The sequence below is a fragment of the Haemaphysalis longicornis genome, unplaced genomic scaffold, assembly GCF_048455015.1.
Source record: "Haemaphysalis longicornis isolate Haplotype H1 unplaced genomic scaffold, Haemaphysalis longicornis Haplotype H1 scaffold_7, whole genome shotgun sequence".
Taxonomy (NCBI): Eukaryota; Metazoa; Arthropoda; class Arachnida; order Ixodida; family Ixodidae; genus Haemaphysalis; species Haemaphysalis longicornis.
Window position 1 is genome coordinate 55,116,268 of NW_027526422.1, and position 9,483 is coordinate 55,125,750.

General features: G+C 48.4%; 1 long non-coding RNA gene across 1 annotated transcript; it reads left to right on the plus strand.

Moving 5' to 3' along the window:
- Positions 1–208: 208 nt before the first annotated feature.
- Positions 209–5,863, plus strand: LOC144144317 (uncharacterized). The gene is made up of 3 exons (XR_013317215.1): positions 209–479; positions 5,147–5,236; positions 5,572–5,863. It is a non-coding gene; the product is annotated as an uncharacterized LOC144144317 (long non-coding RNA).
- The last annotated feature ends 3,620 nt before the right edge of the window (positions 5,864–9,483 follow it).

Consider the following 9,483-nt stretch of genomic DNA (forward strand, 5'->3'; position numbering starts at 1 on the left):
CCCGGGCGGTGGCTGACTGGACGAGGTCTTGTGCTGCTGAGCTCTAAGGAACAGGCTCGACTTCCGTCGCGGCGGCCGTTTTCCTGAGTTATGTGAAAAACTAAAACACCCTTGTGTCAATATTTTGGCGCACGTTCAAGACACCCAGTTGGTCTAAATTAGACTGGAGACCCCCTACTGCGGTGTGCCTCATTCCGAAGGCGTAGCTTCGGCACGCAATACCATAAATTATACTCTACGTCCCGTGGTCGACACATTCAAGCCGGGTGCTGATTTGCCTTCCTGCGCCCCATGCACAGTGGCGTGGTGGTGGTCAAATGTTCCGTGCCTCACAAACAACTCGTGCGGGGGCCGGAAGCAGTCTCCGGTGAACATCGCGACGTACAGCGTGGTTTACGACCTGGCCATGACTCCGCTCCACTTCGAAGGCCACCACATTCCACTGGACAACTTCGTGATCACCAACGACGGCCTGGCCCGTGAGTTTGCAGGAGCGCTGCCATTGATCCTTTCTGATTGCGAGGTGACCTGTCCGCGATGCTGGGGAACGTTCACACGCGTGCGAGACACGACTGCACAGAAAAGATACAAGTAACAATGCGAATCGTGCCTTCTATCGCGCCTGTTGGCCATGCTTTCTTGCGCGAGGGAACGTTTAGTACGGAATTCGAGCTCGCCCAAACCTACACCGTATGAACCTCCAATACTGCTCACCGTCCTACCGCACTCCTAGATAAGACGGTTTTGATCGTCAGGTTCACCCTGAACGCGCGCCAAGCAAATTGTTCCGAGCATAGAGTTCCATAGTTATTATTGTATGAAACTCCATTGTTTCGAGAGGTACCCCCAGCCTGGTTGGAAGAGGGTTTACATTAAATGTCAGGACTTTCAACATTGTAACGGTATGCGTACGCAGTGGATGTCGCGAATAATTACAGCTAACCGGCTGTGTTTGAGAAAGGTGTGTATCACAAATTTGGCATTTGACGACCAGTTTCGTTTTGTTGTTGTTTTTCGTGACAAGGTCGCAATATATCCTTCGTTCGGGACTGAACGCCACCACTTCTGACGTCATGTAGAATAGATAAGAGTAGCACCCGGGTGAAGTGAATGTAAACTTTTATTCCTTGGCAGATGCATCGAATTAGAACAAATCAGGTGCACAGAGACATGCAGTGCGAATACGTGCAAGGCGCGCCGTCACAGCACCACCTCACCACCTACGCTCGCATTTTTGCATCATACGAGCTCTGCACCATGTTCGATGTGGATGTGCACGCTTGTAGTAGGAAGAGATGGAAGTCTTGATACTCCAATTTCGTTTTTGTGACACGAACGCGCACTGGTTTGTTCAGGATTTTGCCGATAATTTTGAGGTCACCTTTTATGAGAACTGCGGCTGTCTTCCAAATGGCACGTCGTTGAGGACGTGGATATTGGGGCTAACCACTCTATAATGCAGCATAACTCGATTTTGTATTTATTGTGATTGAAAACTGTTAGCTAGCGTTTTCAAAGTAAGTGGTTTTGGAGCGACAGCTGGCAGACGCCCTTCGTAGAATAATTATAATTGCTTATCCGTACGCCTCAGCTCTCCCTCCTTGCGGTTCCCCTTTGGGTGATCATCCGGGATTTCTCTATTCGTGTCATTTTTACTTACGCCCCACTGTAACTTACAGAGTCTTTGTTGCTTCCCTCGTGCGTTTTGGGAGAGCACTGGTAATTAAATGAAGTGGAGAGGAGGATTCGTTTTGAAGGGCATGAGGGATGAGGAAGAGGGGAGTACAAAGGGAAGATAGGGTCACTGATGCTTACGAGGTTGGAGGAGAGAGAGGGGGAAGAGACGAGACGTATAGCGGCAATGATAAGGGCGTCATAGGGAGTAGAACAGAGATTGAGAAGGAAAGAAAGGAGGAAGAGGAAGGTGAATAAAGTGTAATGGAAACAGGAGTCGCGGATGGCAATATTGATGTGGAGATGAAGGCTGGGGCAATGGATAAACATACCAGTTAGGGAGAGGAAGGCGAATAGGTAAATATAATTGGAGGAGGAAGATGACTAGAGGTGAGTAGAAATTGCATAAAGCATGAGAAAATGCAGAAGACGGTAGGAATCAGGAATGACGAATGAAAATAGGGGCAAGGGGACGGGGGAAAGGGGAACAGTAGTGGAGCACAACGGAGAGTATGGTCGAGGGGAAGGAACGAAAAGGAACTACGTTTTGGGGAGTGAGATAGGAGTCCGGAAGGGTCAGGGAAGAGAAAGAGGCAAGAGGGGAAGATAGCGCGAGAAGAGGGGGGTACAAGCGAAGTCGGATGCAGAGGTGCATCGGAGTGGAGGCTTGAAGGGGAAAGGAGGAGAGGAAGTTATGTCTCATTCCGGGGTAAACACGGGAGTAGAATGAGAGAGTGACACAGTGGAGGTGGAGGGAGGTAGGGTGAGGAGAAGTGGTGGAGAAGAGGAGGGAAGAGGAGGTGCAAAGTGCAAGCTTTTCGACGTTATTTGCAGCTAGGCAAGCGGATACACGGCTAATCGCTTTTTCCCACACTGCACCCTCTGTCAGCTTTGTTTCCGGACGTTCGGCTTAAGGGGCGTGCACTGCACTCGTGCGCAGTGACACTGCGGCCGTCCCCGAGTGACCGGACGCGGCGCACCGTGCGCGGGGGCCGGCTGCCGGGCACCTTCGTCTTCCACTACGCGCTCTTCCACTGGGGCTCCGACTCGCGCCTCGGCTCCGAGCATCGAATCGATGGCGCCGTCTTCCCCATGGAGGTGAAGGCTCATCACCGTTCTCTCGGTTTAAACTGCAATCACCCAATTACTGAAGGGCCAAAGCGGTTCAATGGAGGATGCACGGAGTTTGCATTCAAAAGAAATTGAAAAATGCAATGAATAGAAATGGCAAAAGCTCGGGAGAGTATCTCAAACCTTTGTTTGTGACTTCGGGTGCAGCCGGAGAACCCGGAGCTGTTTACTTCTGTGGCGCAAGTTTAATTAGTGATCTTGTGTTATCGTCACATATACTTGGTTGAACTGCGGCAGCTCTTGGGTGTCGTCGGTAGCTTAGCGCTAGCTTTTGTTTCTCTTTTTTCGCCTTTTTCAGGCAGCCTTGAGGTAGGGGGACCGGCGTGCACGGGCGCTATGGCAACCCATGTGCGTTCACATTGTGGTCACCGTGTCACGCGGCGGGTTGTCAGGAAGCTTCGCGTGTTTTTTTTTTTTTTTTTTTTGCGGCTAATGAAGCAATTGTGTCATTAAAATGCTGGACCTTACAGTGTATAACCACGGTGATTTCCGGCGGATTCCATGACGCGTCACCTTCTTGCACGCAGCCATAACGAAAGCCAATAGGTGAAGAAGGGAATCTATGCAATATGACCTCGTTTAGGCCACGCCAGGAGTGCATAATGAGGAAAATTTGTAGAGAGTGCGTTGGCCTTTTCCGCGTCTTTCACAACGATTTGCGCGCTCACCGCTTCACGTGCACGTGTATAATTAGGCCCAGGTATCCCTGACAGTGTAATCTAAACGCCACACATGTATATTTGCACTGCTCAAAAAGTGTTGCAGGGCCCCTTTAAAAAGCGTATTTCCAGTAAGTCAGTTTTTTGCCAGCTTCTGACACATCTGAATAATTTCAAGCTGTATCCCCCACAACATTGCAACGCACGAGGAGAGAGAGAACAACTTGCTTCAGAGCATCGGTCAGAAGATCGTGCGTAACTCGTGTTTTTTTTTTTTTTTTGCTGTTTCGCGAGATTCAGCGCTCAGAGCTCCTCGATAAGTATTCAAAATGCGTAGGCTTCCTTACAGTATTCTTGATATGCTCTTATGAAGATTCAAGTCTACTGACACGTTCCAAGCAGCGGGCCACTACACGCGCATTGCACAGCAGGAAATAACACGGCTGTCTTCTATTTATTTCGTTGTTGACTTGTATCAGGTGAATGTTTTTTTTCTATGCCCAACGCATTATTTGTTCTGCATCGTCATAAACTTATTTATTTATTTTATTTATTCATTCATTATTATATTTATTTATTTATTCATTTTAATACATCAAAGGCCTAGACAACTGGCATTACATGAGCGGTGAGCTCAAAATAAAAAATCCCTGGTAAAAACCTCGCGAGATATTAACAAAGAACTGAACAAAAAATTGATTTGAAAAACTGCAGGGGAAGGCGGGTCACAAGGTGACAAAATAAAAAGCGGAAGGAATGTCAAAAATTTCAAGACACACACACAGAAAAAAATTCACAGGTAAAAAAGCACGCGAGATATGAACGAACTGGACAAGCGAACTGAAAAAGTGGGGTGACGGGTCACAAGGAGAAAAATAAAAAGCGGAAGGAATTTTTAGATGCAAAGCATCTCTTAGTCGATCCTCCGTCGTCCGTCCGTTCGGCTCGTCTCGTGCCGGCTCAGGAAGACACCGGCAACACTGTCACTCCAGGGGCCCTAATCAGCAGTGATAACGCCGCTCTCCTCCTCGCCGCTCAGCTCGTCTCGTGCCGGCTCAGGAAGACACCGGCAACACTGTCACTCCAGGAGCCATCTCATGGTCGGGGCTATGTCCCTCCCTTGTTGTTGCGCCGTCCACACCCCCACTGCGCATGCGCGTCTCTCCTCCAGCTGTATAAAAGCAGGTGCGCGCGCTGCGCGGCGTTCAGTCTTCTCCGAGACACCGCCTGCGCCAGTTCTGCTCCGGTGTGGAACCTACATGGAACCCCCCTGCTTTGCATCACCACATAATTCCTTTCAGGGGGATGGTGTAATTTTTTTTCTTCACAGTTTTGACGGGTCGCTGTAATGGCGCAGGTACGAAACAATGTCACTAGTGAATGTTTGTGAGTGAGTGCTCCAGTATTGTTCGTTAAGGGTGACTGTCCTGGTTTAACTTGTATCTTTCTCTTTGACTGATTCGCTGCGACAACTCCTTGTGGGTGCCACACGAGTAGGAAGGTCATGGAACAGCAACACGAGATCATACGCAATGCAACCCTAAATTAGGCAAGAGTTTTTGCTTTAAGGATAAGGAAAGGATTTGAAATACACGCTTTACTCAGCTAACGACACCCTCGCGGCATTTATTCTCGATGATAATTTTTGGCTCTTAACTTTGCCGTCTTCCCTTTCACTCCAGGTGCAGTTCGTATATATCAACAAAAAGTACACCAATACCACTGCCCTGAATCGCAAGGACGGTCTCGCCATTATTGCAGCGCTGTACGAGGTAAGCACCTCCTTTATCGTATAATGGCTACTGTAGGGTTACTATAAAGTAATTACCTAGGGTAGTGACCCCGCCTACTGGCAGTTCACGGTGGCGGACGTTAGGTGACCATCACTTACATGCTCCGTGGTTCAGTTTGTCCGAGGGTATCTTCTCAGGCGTTGCTCCAAAAAAGAGAGAAAGACATCAATGCTTATAATGTCCCGGCTACCCAGCTTCTAAATATCCTACATATCTTGCTAAACACCACGTACACTCACAAATCGAGGCGCAATGCTCATCAGCTGCTGTATGCGTTTGAATTTTGCGATAATGCGCGCGTTCTAACGACTCAGTTGACCTACGTGGGCTTGGATTCGGTGCTTGCCCTGCGGCGGGTGGTTGCGGCACTCGAGGCCAAGACGCTGCGTCTAAAGGAGCGTCGCCGGTCGCTGCGCCACCTGCTCCCTTGGATGCTTCGGCGCCTGGTTCGCCGCCGTTCTCACCAGGGCGACATGGAGCGTCCTTTGCGACTGGACCACCTGCTTCCCGCCAAGAGGGACCGCTTCTACGCCTACCGCGGATCGCTGACGTGGCCGCCGTGCACGGAGTCCGTCCACTGGCGGCTCTTCGAGAGGCGCTCCTTCGTCACCGAGGAACTGGTAATGATCTCGGCGCACAATCGAACATAAACATTACACAGAACGAGAGCGGATTCAAAGATTTGCCGCGGCAACCCGCTCAGGAGGCGTTCTTTTATCTGAAATTGACATAACAATTGGTTAACAATCGTTAAGGGTTTTATCAGTAAAAGCAGTTGGAGCAAACTACCTCCAAAATTTTAAAACCGAAAAAGTCGAGACTGTAAACTGGAAGGAAGACGAAGAAGTGAAAGATGATGGAGTTCCGGCAAGGAAAACAACATTGATGTTTCCGTGAGAGTCACGTCAGAAAGTGAGAAAGTAACGTCAAAGGCAGAAAGTGAGCAAGCACGATCCGCTAATTATTGCTATGCAAAACGCACGTTGGTATGTCCCACATAGCATTTATTTTTGTTTTGCCCCACACGTCATGACCCAGAACCCCCAAATTGAATTTCCCGATAGGGTGTGTTCTGCAGGTGGATATGGGCCTCGCTTATTTCTCAGTTGACAGCAGATGCAGTTCCTGATTTATCTAGAAACGGCCAGTAATTTGCCACTTTAATTTCGGTTACAGATGTCACGAATTATAAGAGCCACAATCGATTATTCTTTCTTCTCTTGGCAGAGATGGAGGAAAAACTTTTAATGCAGATCATGTCAGCGCTAAAAGCGCTGGATGAGAGTGGCTCCCTCTTCCCGGGATTCCATATGCTGCCTTCGCCACTTGGCCCCTGGTAACCAGCCGTAGTTGATTATCCCAGCAGGCCTGGACAGCAAGATCTCCCATACCTCACTAGGTGTAAGGGTGGGGTTCTCAGGGGAGGAAATGAAGATGGTGGGGGTGGGTGTTTTGGGATGAAGTCACGTTCTCCTATCATGTGGCGAAGAGTACCGAGCTGTTTTCGAAGTTGGCAGGTCTTCTTCTCGTACTGACTGGGAAGCACGCCATTCAGTAAGCGAGGCTGTGTGAAGGATCCTGATTCTATCTGTCGATACATTACTTGGACTTGATATAAATAGAGCCTGTTTAAAACACCCGGAAATTTCGTTCTCGCGAGTTAAGGAGTTGTGGCCGGGCGAGTATTATGAATTCGTTTTGAAAGATTTATTTCCGAAAGTGAATTCCTAGTAGTTACGAGGGAGTTTTATTTTCGAAACACACGCCAAAACTTTCCTCGTGCGCACGCACGCATGCAACTACAAAATTTGCACTGACTGGTTGGGTACAACGGTGCCACGTACTGCGCTTTAGACATAATTTTTGAAAAGTTCATTGCGGGTTTTCTTATTTGAGAAGGCCTATCGAAAGTCCGAGTACACAGGACGAGAAAATGACTTTAAGTGATACATTTATGCCTTTTTAGTTTTTACAAAATTGATTGATTGTAGGGTTTAACGCGCCGACGCAACGCAGGCGATGAGGCGCGCCGTAGTGGAGGGCTCCGGATTAATTTTGACCACCTGGGGATATTTATCGTGCGCCGAAATCTCGTACACACGGGCGTTTTTGCTTTTCGCCTCCATCAGAAAAGCGGCCGCCGCGGCCGGGAATCGACCCCGCGACCTCGTGCTCCGCAGCGCAACGCCTTAGCCACTGAGCCACCACGGCGGGTGTTTTTACAAAATAAACATGGTTTTTACAAAATAAACAACATCGTCCCTATTCACAGCTTGATACATGCTGGAGGCAGCTGGCCCCACCATATTCACACTTGGGGGAACACCGCATTGTTTAAAGACGATATTCAGTCTAAAATCGCAACAGGAATACTGCAAAAACCTAACAAGAATTCCTGTTATATGACAAAAAACTTTGTTCTGACAACAGAAGTCCAGTTGTTACGACAAAGCCGTGTGTTGTTAAGACACACATTTCTGTCGTAACGACAAAGTCAGTTTTCTTAGCGAGAAACGTTCCTGTAACAGAACTGCCATTTACACTACTCTTCACAATGGCCAATACCATTCAAACCATGTGCAACTACTGATGGAGGATCACGACAAGAAAGGAATTTGGCACGACTGAACATCAAAATCAGTACAGGAATATGACAAACGACAGAACACCAGAATCACGACACGACAAGAATACGACAAGACGACAATACGACAAGAGAAAATACGAAAAGCTAGAAAACTTTTTCTTGTCGTCTTTTTCGACTGAATAGTATTTCTTGGGCTACTTGAACGGGAAAATTTCGGTATGCCTATCTGTCTGTCTGTCTGGCCGGCTGGCTGACTCGAGGTGCAGACAGACAGACAGACAGACAGACTGTCTGTCTGTCTGTCTGCTCCTTGAATCAGCCAGCCGGCCAAAGTTAAACAGAGACTGCGCAATATGTTTATATACCCACAGCCAAATCTAAACGTTTAATTCCAGTGCCAATGTTCATTCTTGTCAGCATTGTTTAACAACAACAAAACATTACGCAAATATGAGGCTTAAAATCAACACATAAGTGATATTTGCTGTGTTCCTTTAAAAATTCTTGGATGCCTGATTTTTGCGGTAGCAAATGAAATACTACATCCACTGCAGAAAGAAAATTCACTCCGTCGCCTGCTGTCGCCCGCGTCACTATAGCTTCTGGCGGTATTTTTGAGATTAAGCGGCAACAGTTACGAAAGGTTCCACTAGATGGCTTCCACGTACAGCTCGGAACGCACGTAGAGAAGGGAAACGTGGTTCTATAAGCGATGAAATAATGCGCCTCGATTCATGCGCGTATCCGCCGTGCGACAGCGCTGGCCTCGAGGCACCCGCCCTGGAGAAGTGGAATGCTGTAAATTTAAATTTAAACTTCTAGCGTGTTTACCTTGGGAGGAGCGCGACGGAAAGGGAACAGCATCAGAGGTGTGTGCGAAAGCGAAGGAAGGCATGTACTTGCAAATGTCGACGAACAGACTACCGTCTTTCGTCGACATGTGCAACAAAAGGAGCAGATACGCGGCCAATTTTTTCTTGGCAGTTGACGTGGTGTGGGACGACCACAAGAAAGAGAGAGAGAGAGAGTGAGAGAGAGAGAGAGGGGGGGGAGGGAGAGAGAGGAGGGAGGGAGAGGGAGAGGACACACAAAGGTATGTTCAGATCTCTTGCAGTGGCTGGAACATGTCAGAGTAGCAGCTTTCATCCTTAACCTGGAAAACGCGCATTTCTTACATTTCATTTCACCCGTAAAAAACTATCACAGGTGATGGCAATGAAATTGCCTTCAGGGACGAATGCGGCGTTAATCGCAATTATTTTCTTGACATTCTGTATTTCATTGTAGCGTGAGCTACACTGGCCGAGGTTGATCAGTTTCGCGTGGCTCCTGGAGAGCTGTGCTGCGCATGCGCGAGGAGCAGTGACGTCATACGACGCAAAGAACGTTGCTCGCGGCCCGGCGTCTCTCATTTCACCCGTAAAAAACTATCACAGGTGATGGCAATGAAATTGCCTTCAGGGACGAATGCGGGGTTAATCGCAATTATTTTCTTGACATTCTGTATTTCATTGTAGCGTGAGCTACACTGGCCGAGGTTGATCAGTTTCGCGTGGCTCCTTGAGAGCTGTGCTGCGCATGCGCGAGGAGCAGTGACGTCATACGACGCAAAGAACGTTGCTCGCGGCCCGGCGTCTCT